The following is a 27,413-nucleotide window of genomic DNA, read 5'->3' on the forward strand; positions in this document are numbered from 1 at the left end:
CGTCTCTGTTTTTTCTAATCCTAGGCATTGCTGCATATTTTTATTCAATAAATAAATTTACCAATTTATCTCACTATAAATATAGATATATATCAATGTCTGAATATATCCTGAGGCTATAATACATATTTTCTATTTTATACATTCCATTCAAACCTCTATGATCAGCTAGCAAAGAATTACATGATTTCATAAATAAATATCTTAATGAAAGGAAATTTCTGTCCTCTGAACATGAAGAAATTAAAATATACTGTAGGCACAGTAGGCTAATTTAATTGCTAAATTTATCTGGTATTTTTCATTATAGAATCATAGAATGGCTTGGGTTGAAAAAGACCTTAAAGATCATCTGGTTCCATCCCTCCCACCACGGGCAGGGACACCTTATACTAGACCAGCTTGTCTAGGGCCCCTGAACACTTCCCAGCATCCACAAATTCTCTATAGAGCCTGTTCCAGTGCTTGAATACCCTCTGAGGAAATGATTTCTTCCTAACATAAATTCTAAATCTCTCTCCTTCTAGTTCAAAGCCATTCCCGCTTGTCCTGTTACTATCTGCTGGTGTAAAAAGTTGCTCTTCCCTTTAAGTACTGGAAGGCCACAATTCATGGAGTCTTTGTGGAGCCTTCTCTTACCAAGGCTGAACAACTTGAGCTTTCTCCACCTGTTTAGTCAGAGAAGTGCTCCATTCTTCCGATCATCTTTGTGGCCCTGCTCTGGACTTGCTCCATGTCCATCCTGTGCTGAGAACCTCAGAGATGGACACAGCACTGCCTGTGAGGTCTCATGAGAGTGGAGTAGAGGGGCAGATTCACCTCTCTCAACGTGCTGGTCCCTCCTCGTTTGATTCAGCCCAGGATGTAGATAATGACACCTTAATGACAGATATGGATGATCCGTGAATGATGGAAGGACCAGTGGGCATGAATGACAAAAACCTCAGTGTGGGTGGGAAGACTTAATTACTCATGGGATGGCAAATTGGACCAAGCATCACCATTGCCCCAGGGTGAGCCTTTCTGTTCATTGAGTTACATGAGTATTAAATTGGCATTTATTTCAAAATAGAAAATCAGCTGAAGAACTGTATATTTCAGTGCTTGCAGCAAGACTGAAATGGAGCTTATCTTGTGCATAAATGTTTTTCCAGAGTCTCTTTTGTAAGGTGAACTCTATCCTGAATACGTCCAGAAAGCATTCTGGGTCTGCAAAACAAAGCAGGGATCACTAGCCTTTCCAGGGATCACTGTTTTCTCATTTAAAAAGCAGCTTACGTCAACCTGCAGGGATTCTTAAGGGGTCACACGATACTCTGAAATCCAGGGTATTTTTGCAGGATTTTCTGCTCTGCTATTAAGGTAAAGGCAGTCTTTCAGTCAGCCTCCAGCACTTTTTCTTGTTTTTCTTCTCAATTTCTCATTGCAAGATTGATTCCTTGAAGACTAGAGAAGAATATACTCTGGGGAAAGGCTGCAATGATTTCCTATGTCACCCCTAGATTGTCTTAGGGCTAAATACACCAAGCATGTCACACTAAAGCAAAGAATTAATTCACTGAGACCAAGATATTGGTAAAAAGGATTAGACAGATATAGGAATAAAAGAGAACATCCCCAGTTATACAAGAGGGAAGTTTAATTCATTTCTTACGGCACAGAATAAATTACTTTTTAGATGTTTGGAAAAGACTTGTCTACTTTGGATTTCTTCAACCATCATAAGACTTGTCTTAGATTTAAAGTGTTTTTTAGCAGGTGTATTCTTATATATTCCAAAACTCAATGCTAAAGAAAACTTAGGATTCTGACATATGTCAGCTGAGTTGTATTGAAATCTAGAAGTCTTGCTTTCTTAGTATATAGAAAGATCACATCTCTCACACATTTAATTCCTTGGCAAGACACTTCTTGTTGGAGAATACTAAATTAGGTATACCCTTTTCAGGGTATATCCACATACATCCAACATGGTATTTCCTAGGCCCATATGAACAGATTTATAGTGAGGCTGTGTTTGAAGACAGAAGAAATCTTTATTAGAAAAAGCATTACAATAGATTACAGTAATGTATTTGTTCACAAAAATCTGCCTTAAAAAGTATACTTACTTTTTCCCACCAGGGAATGTGAAATGCCCTTTATAAGGACACAACTGCCTCTGAAATTAAAGGGATATAAAAGATGGAAGTACAAGTCCTGGAAACACTTTGATATTTTAAGAGCACAGAGAGCCACTGTCTGTGGGAAATCTTAACTTTTTTGTTATTCTTACAGTCATTCAAAAGACCTGCATATTTTTTAGTTCTTATACACAAGAAATAAACAAACACTACTAGTTTTCTTTTTTAAAAAAGAAAACTGAAACAAAACAGAAACAACAAAACAAAATTGGAGTCTTTTGCACAGTAGTTTACTGGGGAGACATAAAAATAAACTTTATGCCTGAAGGAATGTGTTAGACTTTGAAAAATGTCAAGAAAATTTCTTTTTTTTTTCTTTTTTTTTTTTCCCAAGATGCTGTGTTCTCTACAGTAGAACCATAAAAAAAGTTCTTAATTTAAGAGAAAATACATCTTTCTAAAATGTTTGCAATGGAAAAATGCCAGGTCTCATCTTTTTAGCAGATGTCATTGAAAAACCCTTTCCAAAGTATACTTTATATTGAGTACTTAATTTACATTGGTAACGCATTAGACTAGCAGAGAAATACTTTAACAGCATTTTCTGTATATTTTTGGTTTTCACAAGACAAATTACATTGCAGTGGTTGCTCTTTGTTTATTCTTTGAAAACAAGGGAAATTTGAAAACAAAAATCCATGGACTTTAATACAGAATATGGATGCATTTGTATAGAAAAAAAAAATCCAGCATTATATTTGAGAAAAAGGAATGAAGTTTTTCTTTACCAGACTTAGACATCATTAAGTAAGAGTTTATTTTTTTTCCTGTTTATCGTGGTGGTTGTTCATAAGTAGAATTCCACTTTTACATTGTTGATTTATTCTCAAATATAATCCTGCCTTGGGTTCTTGAGGTAAAAGTATCAGTTACATTTCTTCAATGATTTATCTGCAGTAAAATCCTGCCTTTCACTTTAGATTCCATCAGATTCATAAAACCAACAGAGTAACAGACTTTCATACTTTAACAGGCTCAAGGCTTAAGGTCAAATGTTATACATATATATAGCTCAATCTGGAAACATTAGTAGAGTTATTAATTTTTAACAGTTATTTCAGCATCTAGAATATAGACCTCCTGTAAAAGCTCTGATTTTAGTCTATACTACTCTTCATGATACTCAATTCAAGAGAAGCAGGCTTTGAAACAGAGCTGAAATCTGACATAAGGTTTTATACAAGAGAATATAGATAGGCTTCGTTGCCTTTTTATTGAAGAACATATATTAAAAACACAGTAAATAAAATTAATCATCAGATTGCATAAAAACTGTAAGCTTACGTAATACTGTCTGCTGTCGTATTTTATTTTTGACTATAGTTTTTATCAAATCTGTTGTTAAATAAATATCCTGTGCCATCATTGAATTGATTCATAAACAATTTATGGTAGATTGTCAGCAACTTATGAATATTTTTTTTTCCTGAAAGGTTTTGCAACCTCCAGAAATATTATATAACTCTTTTTTTTAATAAATCCCAATCTGCTTGTTACTCTTTTTCTTCCCTGTGAAGACAATGATAGAGAGAGAGAGAGAGAGAGAGAGAGAGAGAAGTAAGTTTCACCCTCCTTCTCAAAGCAAGCTTTTGACCCACTCAGGATTTTATTAAGTGCATTATTTTCTAAATACTGTATTATTATTTCTGTTATCTTTAATCTTTGATTTGATCCATTTGCCAGTCAATGATTGCTTACATAACTAACATGTAATTTCTTCTGTTCCTTACTTGAAAGAATTTAAAAGCTGTTCAAAAACTCAAATCATTTAATCAAATCTTTTAAAACCCATATGCGAGAACGTGTGAATCGCAGTATATGTGTAGAAGCGTATTTTCATTTCACAATCCAGATCTTCATTTTTGTGTTTGTACAACTTGTCTTTGAAAATCCTGAGACATGAGTTTTCACAGCTGTCATTCTATCTCTCTGACTCTGTCTTTTAAATAACCAGTGGTAGAAAAAAGTCTTCAGGTTACTCTTGAATCTGGTAGAAGTAAATTGCATTATGCCTTACTTCTTTGACATCTCGAATCTTTAAACTTAGAGTGCCACTAAAAGCAACAATGCTGTCTCTACTCTTGCTCCGATGAAACTCCCCTAGTCATTCTATACAGAGTAATGCTTGTCTATCCCTCAAAGGCTCTAGACTTCTATTAAGTTTGTTTCCATTTTTGCTGTTAAAAGTCTTTTCTTTTATAAGCAGAGTTTATATGAAGGGGAAAAGACAGTAACTCTCCAGTCCAATAATTGTGAAACTTCCTTATAGTAAAAAACATTAGCAATTTAGGGATGTGAATATGATCTCCCATATTACCTGGGAGTGCTACAGTCAAACATAGCAAATTCTGTATTGTTTGTCTTTTGTGGAAAATCTGTGGATGTTTAAGTCTGTCCTAGACTCGTGTACAAGTTGGGAAAAAAATAGTTTTACTTTTGAGTTGTTTCCTTGTCTACACAATGCTCTGAATTCAGATTATGATTGCATTATATTAAGTGACATTTCTCAGAAAGTTGAAGTAATCAGTTCAAACTGACACAGTCAATCTATGTTCGGTATAAGAGATCTTGATTGTCCAAGATATCTTAGATGCTGTATGTAGACTTCAGAGTAAGGATAGAAAATAAGAAGTGTATTACAATGCTTATGTTCTAAATTCCTGTGGTTTTTTATTGGTTGGTTGGTTTCCAAAAAGAATATCCAGACATGTTATGAGGTGAAATATTTTATCCCTCTATCCTCCTTAATACTTACATTTCATAGGGGTTGGAGGAGAGAGATGTTTATGGCCTATCAGAACAAACTGTACTTATTTCCTTTAAGTAGTCATGGTTGCAGTTGTGATGTACCAGCTATTGTTATACATGGATGCGGTCTCACTGCACTATAGAGCAATACACTTTATACTTTAGGCTAACTTTGAAGGGACTATGTACTAGAAGAAGTGTGTCTGAAGTGTTTATGTTTTTACATAAGATAGCGTATCTTCTATGTCAGAAATTTAGTACTTTGTGTTGTATAACCAGATGTGCTTTCACTACCTTAGTGAGTTTGTTTAAACTGAATTGTACAAAAGAAGTTGGGAGGACCTTGGGAAGTCACTGTATCTTTCCTTTTTCCCTCCAAAAAAATTCTGAATCTGATCTAAAATGTTCCTCAGAGATGTCCATCTAACCCATTTTTTAGATACTACCAGTAACTAAGACTTGTCAGCTACCACATACCTGTTTTACTAGCTGGTCTTAAAAAAAGGTTTGGTTTGGTTTTGTTTTTTAGAAGATTTTTGTTATTAACCAGTTTTTCTAATAATCATTGTGAATATAAAGAAAAAAATACTTCCTTTTTCTTTGTAGGTTTCTTTTATGTAACTGAAGACTGTAAACACCCTAGATAGATCCTTGAAAAAATGTGTTTAAATAAATCCTTCCATCCATAACTCTTCCATTTTCTAGGCTAATTATCTCCAATCTCTTTGGCATTTCCATGCAGATCACTCGCTACAGCTTTATAATTCCTGTTTTTCTCTTCTGGATTGCCTCCAAAGAAACCACTTTCTGCAAGAGCAATTCTCAAAGCAAGATGCAGAGCTCTAACCACCTGCTAGTTCAAACAGATTACTCCTCATGTCTTTCAGAGGACACAGATGACAAGTATTACATTAAGTTAAGAACTACTGCATATTGCTGGTCTGGTTTAGTAAAAATTCCAAAGACCTCCAGAATTCCTCCTAAGAACTGCTGCCTCATAAGTCATTCCTCCATAGTCTTTGTAGGTCTTAAATAAAGAACACTGTTGTTGCTCTTATTTGTCCCAATAAATTTGGGAATTCTCATTGTTTCCTACCATCTGAGAGTTTTTGCATGAAATATTTAGTGTTATCCATATTATTAAAGTATTGAAAGAACCAGAGCCCAAGCATAACACTGCAGCATTCTGCTTAATAAAGCTTTCTGCTCTGGAAGTCATAAGTGATACCACTACTTCTAAGTACCTTTTCCATTATGTTTGGCATCTGTTTTATCACATTTGTTTTATCATGTTAGTTTTATCTGGATCCTTTTCTTTCTTCTGCTAACTTATAGAATTGTAGAATGGTTTTGTTTGGAAGGAACTATTAACTATCATGTAGTTCTAACCCTTGGGCAGAGACACCTTCAAACAGACCAGTTTCCTCAAAGCCCCAACCAGCCTGGCCTTGAACAGTTGCAGGGATGTGGCATCCACAGCCTCTCTGGGAAACCTGTTCCAGTGTCTCACCAGCCTTGTAATAAAAAATTTCTTTGTTAAGTACAATCTGAATCTACACTCTTTCAACTTAAAGTGGTTGCCTCTTGTCCTGTCACTACAGGCCCTGGTGAAAAATCTCTGTCTTTCTTTTAAGCCTCTGCCTCTGAGGATTGAAAGGCCATAATAAGATCTCCCCAGAGCTTTATCTTCTTTAGGCTGAACAGCCTCACCTCTCACAGCCTTCCTTCACAGGAGAGGTGTCCCAGCACTCTGATCATCTTTGTAGCCTTCCTCTAAATGTGCTTTAACAGATCCATGTCTCCTGTACTGGGGGCTCCACAGCTGGACACAGTACTCTGGGTGGGGTATTATGAGAGCAGAGTAGAGGGAGAAATAGCCTCCCTCAGCCTGCTGGCCATGCATGAGTTTATGCACCCTAGGGTATATAGTTGGTTTCCTAGGTTGCAGGTGCCCACTGCTGTTTCCATCTGATTTTTCATCCAACAGTATCACCAAGTCGTCCTGTGCAGGCTGTTCTCGGTCCAGTCATCCCCCAGTCTGTAATGACATTGGGTATTGCCTCCAACCAGATGCAGGACCTTGCACTTGGCCTGTTGAATTTCATGAGGTTCATATGAGCCCACACCTCAAGCTTGTCAAGATCCTCCAAGATTCCTATTAGTGAATCAACTGCACCCACAAACTTGCTGAGAGTGCATTGAGTGCCACAGTCTATGCCATGAATGAAGATACCATACCATGTTCCTTTATAGACCATGGGAAGACACCAATTGTTATTGATCTCCATTTGGACATTGAGCTACAACTGAAAATACCAAATAGTTTTAAATTCCAAGTTGGTTTTTCTTACCTGGAATAAAGGTCACTGTTTGGTTTTTTTGGCTGCGGTTTCTTTTTTTTTTTTTTTGGTGGTTTTTTTTTTTTTTTGTTGTTGTTGTTGTTGTTTTGTTTTTCTTTATTAATGTGATGTTGAAGACAACTTTGTTAATATGTAGAATCATAGACTGGTTTGGGTTGGAAGGGACCTTAAAGATAATCTAGTTCCAAAATCCCTCCATGGGCAGGGACAGCTCCCATTACAACAGCTTGCTTAGGGCCCTGTGCAACCTGGCCTTGATCACTTGCAGGGATGGAGCATCCACAAATTCTCTGGGTAACCTTTTCCAGTACCCCACCACCTTCACAGTAAAGAATTTCTTCATAATAGCTAATCTAAACCTACTCCTTTTACAGCCATTGCACCTTGACCTGTCACTTCCTACATGTTTGCTTGGGGTTTATTTGGCCATTCCTAATTGTAGTCAAACACTTGGAAAGATGTCTAAATTCCTCATTCTTATTGTTAATGTTATCAAACAAACAGTATGCAGAGCAGCATGTTGGGGTTTTTTTTGAGATTAACAGTATGCAATTTAATAATGTAATTTGAACTTTAAAAGAGGAGCAATATCCTTATTAGTTGTCTGTTTTCATGTAATGGGTATCTATTTGTCATAGTATCCTGTTGATAGGTAATAATTAAGAGGTGATTTATTTATTAACAGTTTTACAGTCCTGAATATACTGCAATTTATGTTTTGCTGAAGCTTTTGAAGTTAATTCCCATTTTTGGTTAAGTAAATTATACCATAATTTAGAAGCTGTTAGTGTATAGGATGTTTGTTGACCCTCTGCACCAGAGTTTTATTGTACCCGAGTTGCTCTCCCATGGGAGAAAAATACAGTTGTACTGTCAGAGAGTAGAAGTTGCAATATGGTTTCAGGGACATCCACATGCAGGGATGAGAGGGAGCCTGAGCCCTTCTAATTATACTCTGAACTCTCTGGATATGAGCCAGTTCTGATCCAAAATCAGTGCACCCATATGAGTGAATTTCTTTGCTCTTTTGTAAAGCCCTTTTGTTGGAATGTGCCATTTTTCTCATGCACCTGAATTACTTCTGGCCCAAAATGGGCTCATGGCTGACTGGGTGCAGTATGAATGGAGTTCTGTCTGCATCCATCCATACAAACAAGACCTTAGGTAACGAAGCATATACATCAAATACCTAATTGGGATCAGAGCAAATAATTTCCTGGACTGTAATGAGCACAAAGAAGTTAATTGATGCCTATGAACAAAAGCAAAACTTGACCACAGTGTGATGATTTTTCCATTTTCACTCAAAAAATACATTTTTGCTTATGTTTGTCAGAATATCTTTTTTTAGCAGGCTACATAGATATTCAGAATATAATCAAACATGATTTTTGTTCCACTGATATTCCTGGGCATGGTTATGATGAGGGTTTGACTGTGCTTTTTTATTCAAGTAAGCTGTTTGTGATTGATTTCTTTATACATATGAGCTAGAGGAGTGGAAGAAGGAGAAAATATTGGTATTTTTAAGTGCTCTACTTGTATACCAAATATGAAGCAATTTCTCTGACTTACAGTTTTGATCATCACTGTACCTTGTTCTAGTAAGGATGGTTAACAGTGCTGACAACTGAAATACCTATTGATCTCCATTTGGACATTGAGCCGTGACTGCAAATACCAAATAGTTTCGAACTAAAGTTTTGAACAAATAGTTTTGAACTACTGTATTTAGCACCTTACAGAACTCAGTCATTTGAAGGCACTTTGGTATTTGTTTCGCCCTTTTATTCTAGAATAGAGTATTGTCTTCAACTCTGAGACCTCCAACATAAGGGCAAGGACCTGTTGGAACAATTCCAGATGAGGACCGTGACAATGATCAGAGGGCTGGAACACCTTTCCTATGAGGAAAGGCTGGGAGAGTTGGGACTGTTCAGCCTGGAGAAGAGAAGACTTCAGGGAGATCTTAGAGCAGCCTCCCAGTACCTAAAAGAAGCCTACAAGAGAGATGGAGAGGGACTTTTCAGAAGGATGTGTGATGATAGGACAAGGGGAAAGGGCTTTAAACTGAAAGAAGGTAGGTTTAGATGAGATCTCAGGAAGAAATTCTTTACCGTGAGGGTGATGAGACATTGGCACAGGTTTCCTAGAAAATGTATGGATGCCTCATCCCTGAAAGTGAAAGTGTTCAAGACCAGGTTGGAATGGAGCCCTGAGCAACCTGGTCTAGGGGAAGATGTCCCTGCCCATGGCAGTGAGTAAAAAACCAGGAAATTGTGCTGTCATTCTGATGGCCACTCAATGTCATTGGTGGGGACTGGATGGGATGGATGATGCAATGTAACAATATTGAAGATTTGTTTCTTGAGACAAGCTGAGACCAGCTTTTCTTCTGGTGCCCACCATGCCAGCAAAGACCCTTGAGATTTTTTTATTGGATGTGGGGAGCATATTAATGCTTAGTTTGCTGATCTTTGGTATCTACTAGGCAATAAGTAGCTACTTTAGACTTTCCATCTATATCTATCCTCCTTGTCATTGTTAAAGATGTCTGGCCGAGAAATCCAAACAAACAGGGATTATGATACAATCCCAGGAAAAAAAGCCCTAAAAAATTTAGTCAACAAAATAAAGGGAATATGATGGCTTTCATCCACTACCATGTATAAATGAGGTAAAAAATACTTTTTTCTTAGGCCATACCTATGATTTTTACATGACTAGTTATTAAAGTTGCTGATATCTTCTCTTTTCTTTATTAATTTCTAATTCTAAAAAATAATTTTTGCAGCATTATTTGTGGAATTTGTGGACCATTTAATGAATTTATAAAAAGGACTGAAAACATCCCTCTTTCAGTAACTGAAATATTTTCAGCCTACTTGATGAAAATAATGCAATAGTTAAATTGTTTGTTCTTGTTACTTTTTAGTAGCCTTTAGTAAACCTTCATGATGTTGAAGGTTTTATGGAAAGTGAATTATTAATTTATTAAACAAGAAAAACTCAAAAATAAAGCTCAGATTTTCAAATTTTCATGAATTCAGTTTCATTTTTTTATATTAAATAAAAATAAAACCACCACCAGTAAGAAAAGAACCCTGACATGCTTTCAAGAACTCATATACAGAAAAAAAAAAAAAAAAAAAAAAACTATGCAAAAAATCATAAAATTAGTGGAAGAAGTCAAAACCAGCTTTGGCGGCATGTGCTTCATCAGGAGAGTCTGTCTCCTCATCAGATGATCTGACATGTCAGCAACTCACCAAAAATATCCATGGCACAGCTGGGTGGGGATAAGGTCATAACAAGACAGCAACTGATGGGTAAAATGACATTTAAGTTTATTGGCACTGCTTTACAAGTTAAAAAAATTTCCATTTTAACTGAAATATTGTTTTGGTGCAATTTACCTTATGTGAATATCTGTTCAGTTGTTAGGAAACAGGCATTAACATATTTGCCACCTTTTCCAACCTGGTGTGCAAAATAAAAGAAAGATGACTCTATTTCATTGCTTCTTCCAATCTGTTTTTGTTTTGTCTCTTTACTGGCTAATAACAAACATCTTCTTAATACCTAAATCCACGTTCTTTCTCTTGTTTGTATATTAAAGGACATTTTCAGTAAATTCTTTATATTACTAGAAGTATCAAAAACCCTGTCATGAAATACACTTAGCCTTGTGTGTAAAAATGAAGCCTCTTAATGTATTCAGCAGAGCTATTCTTCTATAGCTTGGTGACCAGAGCTGTGTCTTAGTGGAGCTTTTGACCTTGTGTCACTGTCACTTCTGTCACCATCATGGCCCCCTGAATCTTCAGCAGATTGTTCATGCTCCCCACTCCTGAATTTAATTTCTGAGAAACTAGAAGCACTTTAGATGAGGGACTGCGTTAAAGTTCTTTTATGTTTTCCTGGGATAAATATTAAAATTGGCAAGTTTATGCTGACTGTACTGTGCAGGATGATCCAGACAGCTGAGTGGTTGCTTAAGGATCTGGATGACAACTGGGAGCAGCTTAATGGATGTTGACATTATTGCTTCCATCTCTTTTTGCCACCTGCACTGCACAGATACTGGACTGCCTGTCAGTCAGCTGATGAAGTGTCACAGCTTCCATCATGGCATTTTATGCTGTGCCACTCCTGTAAGCCAGAGGTTCAGGATGTGACTGATGAACAGCACCGAGACCCCATGAAAGTGCGAGGTGAAACCTCACTGGTCACTGGTCACTGAGCTAAGCTGTCCCTGATTGCCACACAGTCCTCAGTCCTGGTCATCAGAGAAAACAGTCCTTCTGGACTAGAGAAAGGTATTTTGGAGAACAAATGTGTATTTCTGCCTTGCTTGTTCATCAGAGCAATAGAGACTAATGGGGTGACTTTCACAGGAGCCATTTTACCTCTTAAGAAGCTTTTAAGACGTACAAAATGGAAATCAGAAGTTAAACTAATGCCAGACTTTAATGTGCATTTAGAAACCTCATTGATAAATCTATAAATTATGAGAAAATAACAAAATGTATGCAGATTTTCCAGAACTGTGAATTATTTTATCTACTACATGTAATAATTTTTATAAATTGCCCTGTACTCATAGTAAAGCATCTGGAGTTGGGAGGTTTTGGTACAGTTTAATTTTCTTTAAAAGCACAAGAGTCAATAGAAAAATTGCTCTGTCAGTAAATTTTACTTGAAAATCCTTTCAGGAGATAAGATTGTAGAGGAACTATGCAAAACTAATGGAAGATTTGGGAATGGGTAAGAATGTTAGTTATGTGACCCAATTTGGTAAGGTACAATCATACAAAGAAAATGGTCAGTTATCAAATACATTGTTCTGACTATCCAGTCTGTTCTAAGATTACTTTAGGTGGTGTCAGTAATTTCCATTCATTGAAAAGACAGGCCAGTCTCACACAGTCTAGGCTTTAAACTAAGTGTGACTCCTCAGGTTCTGTAAAAATTTTGCTGGTTTTTTTTTTCTTTTTTTTTCTTTTTTTTTTTTTATTACTAAAGAAATAAGGAATGGCAGTAATATATCAGATACTGAACTGCAGTAATTGTTAGTAGACACTGGGTTTTTAATAGTGTTCTCTTTACAGAATAAAATGCAGTTATTTGAAAACTTTAACCTTTTTTTTTTTTTGTACTGTTGTTTTCCTCCCTTTATCAGCTTTAGACTACCCATAGGCTGTTCCAGGATAATTTTTAATCCTCTATTTTCTCTTGTGGAAAAGCAGTGTAGCAGTTTATAATACTGTGGACTTAATTAGAAAGCTGTGTTTAATTGGGGAACTTTTATTCCTATTAACAGTGACAGAGTAGCAGAAGGTGGTATATTAATATTAGTATTTCTGTAAAGGTTGAGTTGTAGATAGTCTTCTGAATTTTTATAGAAGTATAAATGGATGTATGAAAAAGACTTGAACCCATGCCAGAAGTTGAGTGGCTTTTGTGATATTCCTGGCAATTCTTCCTAGTGTGTGGCTGCTAGTTTTGAAAGAGCTAAAGAGGAACAGACAGTAGCTGGGTGATTTATATACTTTTAGATTTTATCACAACAACAGAAGCTTCTATCAAAGAAGTAAATAGACAGAAGAAGCATGAGAGCAGGAAAGAAAAAGCAAACCAGAAATGGTAACTTAGCATCAAGAGCTTACTGGCAATGCCTCCATTAATTGAGGTTACCATTTCCTTATAAGAGACATTGTTCATAATCAGATTTACATATTTTCACTGAAAGAGATCCCAGCTAAAATGTTTTCATACCTAACATCCAAAATCCTAAGGGGAGTGAAATGCTTCCATTACCTTTGGTGGCAGTTGCACATTCTCCTATCTCTCCAAAAGCATTGGCCAATTTATCATTTACTTGCTTTCCCTCTGAATTCTGCTTTCTGATTAAGTACAGTGTTTTATTTAGGAATGAGATTGAGCACATTCTTAGAAAACTGAGAAAATCAATTTGTGTTAAGAGCGATCTACAAGGTAATTACTGTGCCTAGAGCAAATCGGGATATACAGTAAATATAATCTGAAAGTACACTGTGTACCTATACCATTATTAAATAACGAAAAGATTCTTGGTATTATGATGTTAGCAATCGCTATTGATGTCTCTAATCATAATTATCTGCTATCTTTACCATAAGTAACCTTTTAAAACAGATGAATTTTTAGGGCTTTTCCTAAGAGCTGAGAGGAGAGGTATCTCTCTCTACACAGGAGCAAACAAAAGATGATTCCATTAAGGTAGCCATTGAGTCCACTTAAACGTGATTACCATCTTGACATTGTGGATGTTGGCTGTGTTGATGTGACTGCTACCTGGACTGTAAAATAAAATCAAAGAAACATTAAAAATATGTTCTCCTTTAACTGTTACTGAACTTACTTTTCTGGTCTTTATGTGTTATATGAGAACTGTAGAATTTTAACCTTCCTGTTGTTAGGTGAGTGGCAAAGACCAATGCAAGGCAAATCTGTGAAAAAATAGGTGCATAGAAAAGGAAGGGTAAAGAAGAATGAGTAAGCAGGGCTGTACAATGCTTTGAGATCATCAGCCTATTTGCTACAGATTAGGAAACCTAATGTGATGGGCTATCACTGGGAGACTCCCCATTGTATTCCTCAGTGAGCATGGGAAACTTACAGATAATGTAAAACAGACTGGAGGTGCATTATCAAAAATGAAAGTTTCTTCTTGTCTCCAACTTACCTTGTAAATCTCAACTCATCAGTTGTTGAATCACTGAATGAAGAATAAAGATAAGACTCATTTATGGTACAACTTGTCAGTATAGAACAAGAATGATGAATTAAGAGCTACCTCTAGGCAGGAGAGAGAGACCACCTATACTAATTATTGCTATTTAGTGGCACGGGCTCCCTGTGTGTCCCAGCATCAGAAAATCAGAGTATACTAATAGACACCATTTAGGATATTTTAAGTTCTGTAATGCTGTTACTGTAAATTTCCTTTGACTGCATATATGGCCACAGCAACTAATTGTTTATGAACTGCAAACCCTGTGAGTGTAGGAACTTTGTCCTTCTGCCAGAGCTCAGGGGAAGATAAAGCAAGACTGGGAGGTTGGTTACAAAAGGGTTTAGTGAAAGGTCAGTGGGAAAGTTTTGAAATAATTGCTATTGAATGAGGAAAAACATAATGATGATGTGAGAGTGATGGTAAATCTGTGCTATAGATTCTGTTTTCTTTTTTTAATTTACCAAGGAGAAAATGGGGAATTAATGGCTTTGGGAAGCAAAAATGTAATAATTCTTTGGAATTTAAGAGTGTGTCTTATAGTTCAAAATGTAGACATATCCTCTGTAATACAAGATTTGGTTACAAATCTCTGTCTACCAGCTTGAGGAATGGTTTGTGATCAGAGGCTTGAACTCTGCTAGTCCAGGTATTACATATATAATACGTTTTTCTCAGCCACTCAAATGAAGCTATTATGTCAAACGTGTGGTTCCGTTCTGGGCACAGGTGATTCAATAACTTGGCTTAGTCAGGAAGAGGGAACCAAACTAGCTGAATAAATACTTGGACAGTTAGTAGAGACATGACTATGCAGTTTGGGAGGAGTAATCTGAAGACCTGAAAAGTGGGCGCAGGAGACACCTTATTGCTCTCTACAAATACCTGGAAGGAGATTGTAGCAAGATGAGGTCAGTCTCTTGTCTCAGATTACAAGCGATAGGGCAAGAGGAAATGGTTTCAAGCTGAATCAGGGAAGGTATAAATTAGTTACTAGAAAATACTCATTAATGGAAAAGCTTTTAAAGCTCTGGAACAGGCTACACGGGAGTGGTTCGGTCACCATCCGTGAAGGCATTTAGAAGACATGTAGATGTTGCATTTAGGGACATGTTTTAATGATGGACTTTGCAGTGCTGGCTTAATGGTTAAACTCAATGACCTTAGAGGAATTTCTAACTCAAATGATGCTATGATTGTGTGCTGCTACAATTCTATGGAATTCTGGTTTACTTTGCTGCATTCTAATTCTGATCTGTATCTGCTTGGAATAGAAAAAATCCCCACCACACCTGAAGCTTATAGTAAGAATTACCACCACAGAAAAACCCAAAAAACAAAACAAAACAAAACAAAAAACTAAAAAAAGTTTTTGAGAGTTATAAGAAAGTGAGATATAAGCCTTTATGTTTTTCTACTTTGGCTAACAGCTGTGTGAAGGGGAACAGGAAGATGTGAATATTACAAGATTCTGAAGTTTTCATTCTGAATGTTGGACTAAAGGGATACTTACACATGTCACAGAAACTTTCTCTTACTCTGTGATACTTTATTCCAAGGAAACACCAAGCTGTTAGACATACAGTGACCTGTTTATGGTCAAATCATCTGGCATTACTTTCAAAGTCATGATCAGGCTTTTGCTGCTTTTCCCTTGATTCCTTTAGATTCTGAGAACAGTTTTACTAAGGCAGAGCATGCCACTGTTCCTTCACAAAGGTAAGTAGACAGAAGGATCTTAACTGCCACATTATTATCATCCTCTCTTTGTCAGTGCTCCAGAGGTGAGCAGTGTGATGTGTTTTAAGCAGCTGAATGTGTCAAATGCATGCAAGCTCCCAACTTGTACAGCCCCATGTTCCTCTTTTGGGTCCTTTGCAGAATCTCACCTCTTCCTATGAAACTATGATTTCACGCTCCTGATGTGACAGACTGTGATGGTGTGAGGCTGCAGAGAGGGTGTTTGTTCCTTCTGTATTTGTTCCTCTCAAATTCTTTAAGTAGCTGACAGTTAAATAGAGTATCAAACATTAGGAGATGTTGCAGTGCCATGGCAGTCTCCAGACAGCAGGGAAGTTGTGGGAATACAAGGCAGTGTGCTTGTAATTCACAATAGGAGGTTACATTTTCTCTTTTGATTGCCATCATCAGGAAAAAAAAGATAAGGGCTCTCTCTTTTTGGCAGTTGCTGCTTGCTGACATGCAGGGACAGAAACCTTCTCCTTATGGAATAGAAATTGGTTTCATAGACTCAAACACAGTTTGCATTCACTGAGGTGCACTAAAATTCACAATAATCTCATTAGATGTACTCTTGTCCTTATATTTAGTGTTTCAATAACAAATACAGGTGAAATGGTTACACCTGAATTTATTTCTGTAATAAAATTAGGTAAGTTTTGTTAAACTGATTAGCTTCTAGGCAAGGGTATGATTAGGTGGTACTTCAAACCCATTTCAGTTTTCACATCACATCTGATATTTAATCATCACATTTATACTGTATTCTCATTTTTTTTCTTCATTCAAAAGCTTCCATTATCTTCACCAGTTTAGGAATTTACAAAGCCTCTTCCCCTAAGGAACATATTGTTGTGTTGCACTTTTTAATAAACCCTGCTTATAACAGGTTAGAGTTTTTTAAAAGGATAATTTTTTACTTTGGCAAACCAATGTAAAGGACCTCCTCAACTAATAATTAAAATGATTATTTTGTTATGAAGTCATTAAGAATGTATGCTCTCTAGGGTTATTCTAATTTTGTGTGTGACAGATTTTCATGTTTCTGTTTAAATTTCTTTTGATGGCATTCATTTCTTCTTAGCATTTTGTGTCTGTTTACTTTCCTAGTTTCTAATTATTTCCGTCTATATTTTTTCAGTGTGGCCTACATATGTTTCATTTTCTTGCTTTTATCTTTCTACTGTTTGATGAGTTGCAACATCTAACATTACATAAAGTTATATTATTAACATATGATAAAAGCTTATGTGATGAAAGAATATCAGAGATTAATCCTTGATCTTCATGATTAAAATAACTGCACTTATATGCATGATGAGATCTTAAACACTTGCCAATTATATACTGAGATAAAATAATATCCTGTAAAACCTTTTTTCTTTTATTCATTTTAGTAAAAGTTTTCTGACCTCTGAATTCTAATACTGTACGTCTCATGAATAGTAGCTGAGCATATTAAATCTACAATAATAAATAGAATTTTTATACAGTTCATATTAATGGTGTCTTAGGATATGAAATAAATCCTGTGAATATAAAAAATACAGTTTTACAGGAGGCAATATCAAAATCATGTATTTGTAACAGTTCCTTAATGGGGAACACTGGACCTAAACTCTTGATAACTGGTTAAATTATTTTTAAAACGTGAAGTTACTGATGGAGTTTATACTCACATAGTGCCAAGTGACACTGTTGATCCTATGCAAGGATCACGAATGTCAAATTTGCCATTTTCTCATCCTTATTCAAACTAGTAATACTTCTGTTTTACTTCATGCATTTGAATGTTTGTGTAATGCATATGTATTTTAATCATAAAGATAAGTATGAGAGGATACTGGGTTTCTCTTCACTAGTAATTTATAAGCAGCATTTTAGTTACCTATGGACTTTTAACTAATTCTATAAACCTTGTTGGCATCAGTTTTTCATTTGAAGGAAAAATCCTACTGTTCCCTTTAAAATATGACTAGATGGAGATAGATTAAAGATATCCATGCCACCTACACTTCTAATTAGCTAGGTTCACATGTCTTTCAGTGGCACAGAGGCACCTCACTGAGAACTATGCTTTTGAGGTTTGCACTTATGAGCTATTGAAAGTTCTTCCCAGCTGTAGAAACATTATTTTCTTTTGGAAGGACTCCCATAAATCATCATGAGCTAAATTTACAGCGCTGCTGTATTGTGACACAAGAAGACATTTTGCATGGTAGCAGTGTAACTTCCCTTGAAAGTGGGGGGGCATGTAGCAGTGATCTCTAGCACTGCAGGCCAGTGGCTATCAGTGCAAGGGCATGGCAGGCTATTGTTCCACATTTCTTTATCTTTCCTGGTTTGTATTTTGCTCTTGAATAGAGAACTTGGCAGCAATCCATACACTCCGTTGTGTGCTGGCTAGGACTGCTGCAATTCTGCATTGCATTTGCAGAGGCCTTAGAAAAAGGGGAAACTCCTTTATTCCCTTCCTACTTGAGGTTCCTTGAGTGTTGGCTGGGTTCCAGATACACAAAATTAGTCGTGGTTATTGTTTAACTAATGAAGTTGACCAGACACCATGTAACACTTCATACATATTTGTGGTTTGGTATAATGCTTCAAGTCATCTTTACTGCAGTACAACATAAATGCTATGTAATTTTACTCAGATTCAAAGTACATATTTTCTTTAGCTGAGTGATCATTTAAGATGAGGGCAAAGTAGGATTGGGACTATTAGACCTGAAAAAAGTAATGTCTGACTCCAGCTCAAAAGCACTACCCCACTGCATAATAAAAAACAGATAGGGTAGGACACCTGCCAGCTCCACACTACTGGTAAGCCTCTTTTTATGAGCTAGAACTTGCTGCAGAGTTTTTAGAACTGCATTCTGTATGTTTTGGTTTATAAGGAAATAGAACATACCAATAAAGGAAATCTGGACAGATTAGGAAATATGTCCTAAAAGGAACTTCTTCAGGGGCTCCTGTGCTCAAATCCATGGGTTTCCAGTACCTTTCTGCTTTGTTGAGTGTAGGTAATTTTGGTGTGTTTAAAAACAATTAAATGCAGTGAACTGTTCATGATAGAGTCTATTAACTTTCCAAATAAAGATATATCCACTGGACGTAGAACAAAACTAATTTTTTCTTAGTGTGTCTGATTAGTTCTGTCTCTGATTTGCTCTGCTTTTGACTTTTGCTTTATGCTCCATGAAGGAGACAATCTGGCTGCTTTAATAGCTTTTACTTTCTTTTAAAATTGTTTAATTTCAACTGTAGCAGAGAGTATAAAAATATTTTAATTGACTCTATTTCAGCACTGCCTAAATACATTGTTCAGTGATTGAAAATAAAAGAAGAATTATTTTTCTGACCTTTTGAGAAGTGAAAATTAATGTTGTTGATCCTGGAAAAATGTGATAGCATTATGGCATGTTGTCTCTTGCTCTAAATATGCTCAAGCCTTCTGTTGTGTTCAGATTTGATGCAAGGTTGTAGAGAACTGTGTGCATTTTGTCAGATAAGCAGGTTTGATGGGTGTGTATAATTGAATGGAAGTGGCTACAGAGCTAACGACCAAGGAAGCCATATGTAACTCAGAGACTTCTGACAACTCTGGCACTTTTCACATTCTATATGTTCTATGTATGATACTTACAAAAATAGGATTGTTTAAAAAAAAACTCCACAAATTATTACTTCCATTGTTACTTTGTAATGATTCAGATGCCTTAGTTTTCAAACATACGAGTGCAGGTATCTCAGATGGACACATAAAAACCATTGTGAAGTTGTGTAATGTTTATAACACTGTATTTCACAGACTAAAAGTTGAATTGATGACCACTTTTAATACTGTAAGTAACTATTCTAGAACTAATGCTGAACCTGTGATATTCCATGATTACAAGATTTCAAACCTTTCATTTTATAAGCAATAAATGTTGCCTATTTTTTGCATTTTAGTTAAAGTGTGGTGGCATTTTTGAATTTATTTTAGTTGTGCATTTGAGTGTTAGTATTTCAGGCTGGGAAAAAAAAAAGTAAATCTGTGCTGCTGTTTTTCCTAAAATAGTGTATTTGTAGGATCTGCCCAGATGATTAGAATATCAGGCATCACCCCTACAAACAGACTTCAGAGAAGATAGACAAGAATAAAAAAAAATGTTCCACAGAAATGGAACATTTTTGATGTTATTATATGATTATATGATGTGTGTATAGATTTTGTAATTTTCTTGTAGCAGAAATAGGATTCCAGCTATAACATGTAACAGATACGTTGTTTATCTTATTATAGGACCCCATACCACGGTATGACATGGCAATCCCATAAGTATTTGGAAGAAAGAATGTTACAGCTCAGGAACAGCAAATCACCTCATTTAAAACTGTAGGGAGAACAGACAAAATTATATCTAACTCTAGGGGCTCTTCCCAAGTTCGTTTTTTTTTGTTGTTGTTGTTGTTTTTTGGTTTTTTTTGTTTTGTTTTGGTTTTGGTTTTTTGTTTTTTTTTTTATTCTTTGGATTTTTTTCATAAAAAGGCATATCCAAATTACATATTCATTATATCTTAGCTTTTCACTGTGGGTACCTGTAGAGTAAGTGGTAAAAGTCTCCCACAGCATGTTCATTTTTAATGAGAACAAAGCACTTACACTGTGTATCACAATCAGATCACTTGTCATTCTGTAACAGGACCACAACCATCTGAGCTGTTCTCACAGAGGGCCTCTTCCCTTTGGACTAAGGGCTGAGCTGTACAAATCGCTCGTCAGGTCTTGGTTATGCCCAGTATACAAATGGTGATCTAGAAAACAGCCCTATCATCAACTTGGTGTTCATCTTCCCCACTATTTAAGGTTGTCTGAATAGAGATTAGGGTTCTTATATCAGTTTTCAGGCAATAATCACTTCAGCTTCTCTTTCACATATGGATTGTGATTGAGTGCTCATTATGACTGCAACAAGCTCATACTTTTAATACATGATCGGGACTAGCCTTTCACTCATCTAAATTAATATAGTTCTCTTGATATAGTAGAACAAGTTTATATAAGATGGAAGGTCAAAATTTAAGGAGTTTTGTAAGATAGTGGAGTCACAAAGGGATGAGACACAGCTGTGTAGCACTGTAACAGCTAACTTGTAACCTGCTGATACCTAAATCTGTGCTACTGTAATACAAAGAATTCCTGTAGAATGGATCAGAGTTTGGAGTCTCAGAAAAGGGTTTAGAAAATCATCACGCTGAGCAGAGAGACTGAGGTAGCCAGTAGGAAATGCTGAACACAGAAATACATCTTAAATTAGATATCTCTTTGAGATTTAAGCACCTTACTCAGCACTACTGGGAAGCATTACCATGCTCTGGGGATTTCAGTCCTGAGTCGTTTCCTGACCTAAGTGTTTCTTCAATATATTAAATACACAAATACATAAATAAATGGTCTTAATACTTTCTGTCTGGGAGCTTACATCATGACTTCCCATTTTTCTTCAACAGTGTAATGTTTAGCTTGTTCCAGTGTCAAATGAATTACAAAAAATGCTCCTATATTTGAGGAGAATGGCCTAATGATCAGGTATAGGTGTGTCTGGGGTATGGCTGAATTGCTTGTTTAGTACCCCTTCTGATGAAGCTGTTGCATTTTACATAAAGGAATTAAAGATCTGTTGGTTCAAGAAAAATCTTCAGTAGTGTTACAGAAGATTTTCAATCTGAGGAGACTTTTCAGTCACCTGAATGAACCAGAATTTCATTAGTTTAGGTTTAAATATCTATGATGAAATTACTGTATTTTATAAGTAGTAGTGTAAATGCCAGTATTTTTCAATACCTGCTTTTCCTCTTTATGTAATAAAATCTGTAAATTACCTAGAGAAGAAAAAGTATCCTATAATGTTTCTAAACCCATTTTGTATTCCATTTTATCTATTTTAATCAGTACAATACAAATCTTTTTACTACAGACTTTGGACTAAACCCCCTCATCTCTTGCATCCCAAGTGTGTAGAATTGTTCTGAACATCCTCTTTTTTAATGTATTATGCATCAGCAGTAGGTAATTAAAACTTCTTCTGTCATTTTCTTAGCACCACTTTGATTTACTCACAGAAAGAAGTTTACAAAATGACCACAGGAAAGCTGTTTTCTGCTGAAGGGGGTAGAATGAGAGTTAATAGATCTGTCACAGAAATCCTATGTAAAGATATATTGAATACTCTTTTCCCTTTTTCATCCTGACCGCTAAATTGGATGCTTGCTGAAAATCTGCAACAATAAATGCTTAGAAAATTAAGGAGCTGCTGTCCTCTCAGGAGGTCACAATATCTAGGCAACTTCTGCAGATAGAACGAAAAGAAAAGAAAAGAAAAGAAAAGAAAAGAAAAGAAAAGAAAAGAAAAGAAAAGAAAAGAAAAGAAAAGAAAAGAAAAGAAAAGAAAAGAAAAGAAAAGAAAGAGAGAAAGGAAAGAAAGAGAGAAAGGAAAGAAAAAGAAAGAAAAGAAAGAAAGAAAGAAAGAAAGAAAGAAAGAAAGAAAGAAAGAAAGAAAGAAAGAAAGAAAGAAAGAAAGAAAGAAAGAAAGAAAGAAAGAAAGAAAGAAACCTTCTTTATATGAAAGACTCTTTCTTACATGCCTCCTACTACACATTCCATATTCCATTATGGAGGTCCTTCTTCCAGAGTTTAGAAATACAAAAATTTGGAACATTAACATTATGAAGATTATTCTGGAAGAAGAGTTCAGCCATGTTTTGCCTCAGTAATAAACCTTGATAATAAACAGCATAGTTTTTTTTTTTACATGAGAGCTGTGCTGCATCATTCTGCCACCTGGCTGGTGGTCATGGCTGTGCCAAGGTTGTTGATGTTTTGTGTTTTGGTTGAGCTGGTATTTTCCTAATGCTTGCTTAAACAAGGAGACCTTAGAGCTGTTACTTTGCTATGGCAATTTTATCTGGAGGACCCATGATTTTCTCATTATAGCTGAAGACATCATATAAGCAAGCCTAAAACCAAAATGAAGTTGTCACCTTGTTTAGTTTAATTTCCTTTTTAATGTTCGTAAAAATATAGTTCTAAAGATACAGGTTTTCTGACAAATATAATTTAAAATGGAAGATATTTTCAGCCATTTAGGAGTGAGTAGACCAAACAAAATTATTACCATTTTCTGTGTCATTACTTTCTCACTTATCAAATGGGGCATAGTACACTAATGCAGAAATCTTAAGGGTCCTTACCCAGGCAAAATGCCATTAAATTTAGTGGAAGTGTTTCTATGTAGGAAGTGAGTGAATCTTTTAGGAGATGACCTTAAAGCCAAAACCATTTGATGGACCTTAGATCACTACTGATAGAACAAAATCACAACAAGGATTTTCAGAAATATAATTTTGCAAAACCTTTTTTGTTTCTTTTTGAGGACATTCAGCAATTTTGAGGATTTTCAGCAATTACCTGTACTGTTTAATTTTAAGATTTTGTTTTTAAATATGGTATCTGTTATAGCCATGTAGAATGTGATTTTTAAAGAGAAAATATTCTTACTGTTACTCAATGTGTTACTCATGCAATAACATACTTTTTCTTTGTGTGGTTTACTCCTTCCATGATAGCTCCAATCTTAAGATATTAGAAAGATGATCCTTGAGCTAGGTAGATCTAATCTCAGTAAGGGAAATTAAAGAAATGCTGGAGGAAAATATAGCAATTGGTAACTTAGAACACATTTTCCCAACACAATTTGGTTCAACATATTTTAAGCAGATTGTATCTAATAGGTTTTTTGCATTGATTTTAATTATGCACAATGATTAATTACTTCCATATACCAAAATGTATTGTAATGTAATTGTAATGTATTTGTATAATTTAAGCTATAAGACATATGTATTAAAAGTAATCATCAGTTTTTCATCAGTTTTATAGTTTAAGAAGCAGCCATTAACTGCAACTAATTATAATTCTATTATTAAGAATTTAGCTACAAATTATAATGAATTTTGGAACAGCATTATATCTTTGTAAAGATATAATGTTGCTTATAAAATGTGTTTTAGTATATATTACAGTAATAATCAAAATTCAGCCAGCAAACAAGGGAATTTCTTCCTCTCAAAGGAAGAAATGTTTTCTTTTGTCTTTTTAGTATAGAGAGTGTTTTTACTTTGAAAAGTTAATCCTATTTCTTTAGCTTCATGAAACATCCCTGGATCAGTGTTCTGACAAAACAAGTCATCCTACAACATGAAAATAATTTCTTTCAAATAGCTTCTTTCCTTTGTGTCCTTGTCGGTGTGTAGTCTTGGGAAAAAAATGTCTACTGGGGTCACTGTTTCAAAGTATGGAAGATTCCTTTCAAAAGAAGTAATACAACTCTTCAATTACATTTTTCTATGTGTAGAGAGAAACCTCATTATGAAAGTGGTGGTCAGGTCAAACCTCTTCTGTCTTCCTGTCAATCATTAGGATATATTGTACTCCCAAAAACAGCTACACTAAACCAGCTACTGAATCTTTATATAAGAGCAGACTGTGGCAAATCAATGAAAATAATAAAATTAATTTTATTCAACTAAATTAACAGAAAGAAAACAATATGTCTTAGATGATATTAATTTGTTTGATATGTGACTTCCATTTATTTTTGGTTTGCTGATTCATAAACTAGCTGAGGATTGATTCCATGTCATGAACATCTCATGTTCATTTGTTTTGGTTTATAGCAACTTTATAAAAGTTTTAAGCACATCTTTTTAAAAGATGTGCTTAAAAATTACTTCTTTTAATTAGCTTCTGACAGCTTGCACCTTGTTCAGTTTTTATGGTATTCCCAGCTCAGGATTTAATTTGTAGAACAGATGGAATTAGTGACAGAAGTAACATTTGGAACATATTTCAATGCAATTTTGCTCATCCCAGAAGTAAATTTTATTCCTATATATTTGTAAATTGGATTGTTCCCCCATTGCTTACCAGGAAAAGTCAGATGTTACTTTTATTTAAGCTGCCCTTTCTTGAGAGAAATGCAATACTGATAATTCAGTTAGGTTGTTTTTTCAGAAACCACACTATAGCTTCTATGGGCTGCATTGGGGCCATAACTTAGAGGAAATGAGTATCCAATGAGATCCCTACTTACATTTGCCTTTACTGAAACTCCAGCAGCAATAAATCCTAGACCTCATATAAGCTCTCTGTTTAATGCTTAGCCATTCACTGGGTTTGAAAACCTCTCATGTCTTTCCTTCCTCTACTGGTGCAGACAGGGACTCTGAGGTAGCACCAGGTTAAGAATGTTCCTGAGAAATGTTAACCAGCTTCTGTGGCATCCTGCCTCCTGCCAGCACTATGGCAAGAGCAGCTTTCATGCATGATTTGTGGAGTTATGGCTCACTGGTTAGAGAATGACCATTCCTGCCGTGAGGACTGGGAGGAGAGAGCAGCTGTTGCAAATCAGGCCTCCTGCATAGCATTAAAACCCCAGCTGGAAGCTGCACTCAAGTTATTTTTTTTGGAAAAAAAAGAGGGCAAATGTTATTCTTGGTCTCAGTCACAATAAGCAGGTTGAAATTTGTGATAGATCTCTCTTTTTTTTTTTTTTAACAGAGTTTTTTAGTCCTAATTGCCTGTTGAAATTATGGTATAAAACACATACGCACATACATACCCAAAAAAAAGAAGGGTAGAAATTCTCTTTACCTCCTTACAACTCTTAGTTCCAGTTGCCAGATCTTCTCTAGATGAAGGCAAGGGTTGATTATTTACCTTAAACAGAGGAACTGCAGTCAGATTATTGATATTAATTTCTGCTTATGTAGTTGAAGTGATCTGTGTAATGATCTTTTTCCTTTTGCCACTGTCACTTATAGGATGGGAGCAATAAACAGGTGTGGCCAGCTTGTAAATGAGAGCTGGCTTTTCAGGCCTGGTGGGAGCAGGGTGGCAAAGTATTCCAAGTTATTCCTTGGAATGCAGGGAGGGCAGAAGAGAAAGCAACACTGAGTGCAAATACAATGAAAATTCATAAAATCCTAGAATCATAGAATGGTTAGGGTTGGAAGTGACATTAAAAATTATTTATTGTATTTGCAAGGACCCTTGTGGCAGGGAGGAATGATGAATCTGACTCCATGTTCTCAGAAGGCTAATTTATTACTTTATGATACTATATTATATTAAAGAATGCTACACTGTACTAAAGAATACAGAAAGGATACTTAATGAATGCTAAAAAGATAATAATGAAAACTTGTGATTCTTTCCAGAGTCCCGACACAGCTTGACACTGATTGGCCAATGAGACAAAACAACTCACGCCACAACCCAATGAAACAATCACCTGTAGGTAAACAATCTCCAAACACATTCCACATGTAAGCGCAACACAGGAGAAGAAAATGAAATAAGAATTGTTTTCCTTTTTCTCTGAGGCTTCTCAGCTTCCCAGGAGGAAAATCCTGGGTAAGGGATTTTTCGGAGAATGGGAATGTGAGGATCGAAGATCCCTGCTATGGGCAGGGATGCCTCTCACTAGATTGAGTTGCTCAAAGCCCTATCCATCCTGGCCTTGAACACGTCCAAGGATGGAGCATCCACAACTTCTCTGGGAACCTGTTCCAAAGTCTCACCACCCTCCAAGCAAGCAATTTCTTCCTAATATCTAATTTAAACCTGCCCTGTTCAATTTAGATCCCTTGCCCCTTTTCCTGTCACTATCTGCCCATATAATAAGTTGTTCTCCCTCCTTTTTATAAGCCCTCTTAAGGTACAGGAAAGCCATAATAAGGTCTCCCCAAAGCTTTTTCTCTACTCCACATTGAACAACCTCAGCTTTCTCAGCCTGCCTTTGTTCTACTCTGAATATTCTTTGTGACCCTCCTTTGGACCTGCTCCAACATCTTTCTTGTGCTGAGGACCTATATGTAGCACTCCAGGTGGGGTCAGGACACTGAGATAACATAATAAAAAAGGAGGTACTGTGCTAAGTTTTGGTCAGTGCATGCTGCTGCTATCCCCCACAGATGGATCTGCAAGCGGTTTTCACAGTAGCAATGATAACGGAGTGCCAACTCCCTGACAGCTGGCGGCTGGTGGCTGGTTTCTGCCAGTCTGAAACATCTCAGAGCCATGTGGTATATTTCTGCAAGAAAAACAAAACAGACCAAAATCTCGAGCAGCAGAATTCTGCTTGCATTTGCATTTCTCTGTCTGAAGCACCGTTTTGACCACTGCTGATGTCACTGCAGCAACAGTCGCAGTTTCCATGGCAGTTAATATTACAGCTAATATTGTTAAAAAATCTCGTACAAAGGGAGAGACTTGAAAAAGACTGTAATACATCTGCAGAATTCCCACTCAGTACATTTGATGGTTTTGCTTGTTTTCCTCAGAAAAAAGAGGTGATTTGGTGCTTTGCATGCTGCATAGCTACATCTTTCAGAACTAGTGTATGCTAAGAGAAAAAAAAGAAAAATAATTGAAAAATGTTCATCAACTAATTAATTATTTATAAGCTCAAAATCTTTCCTTGGGCATCACATGTATGTGGAGACAAGAATTTATTGTTAGCCTAACTGGAAAGAGAATATTCACATTTAAATACCCAAATT

The 27,413-nt window shown here is 35.9% G+C and overlaps 1 protein-coding gene and 1 long non-coding RNA gene across 10 annotated transcripts in view; both read left to right on the forward strand.

Annotated features, from left to right (window-relative positions):
* ADGRB3 (adhesion G protein-coupled receptor B3) overlaps positions 1-27,413 on the forward strand; it is a 445,229-nt gene that overhangs the window by 22,268 nt on the left and 395,548 nt on the right. The gene's annotated exons all lie outside the window — the stretch shown is intronic.
* LOC135296234 (uncharacterized) lies at positions 14,057-22,403 on the forward strand. Its single transcript, XR_010358305.1, has 2 exons — positions 14,057-14,419; positions 15,734-22,403. It is a non-coding gene; the product is annotated as an uncharacterized LOC135296234 (long non-coding RNA).

This window comes from Passer domesticus, chromosome 3 (genome assembly GCF_036417665.1).
Source record: "Passer domesticus isolate bPasDom1 chromosome 3, bPasDom1.hap1, whole genome shotgun sequence".
In the NCBI taxonomy this organism is placed as follows: Eukaryota; Metazoa; Chordata; class Aves; order Passeriformes; family Passeridae; genus Passer; species Passer domesticus.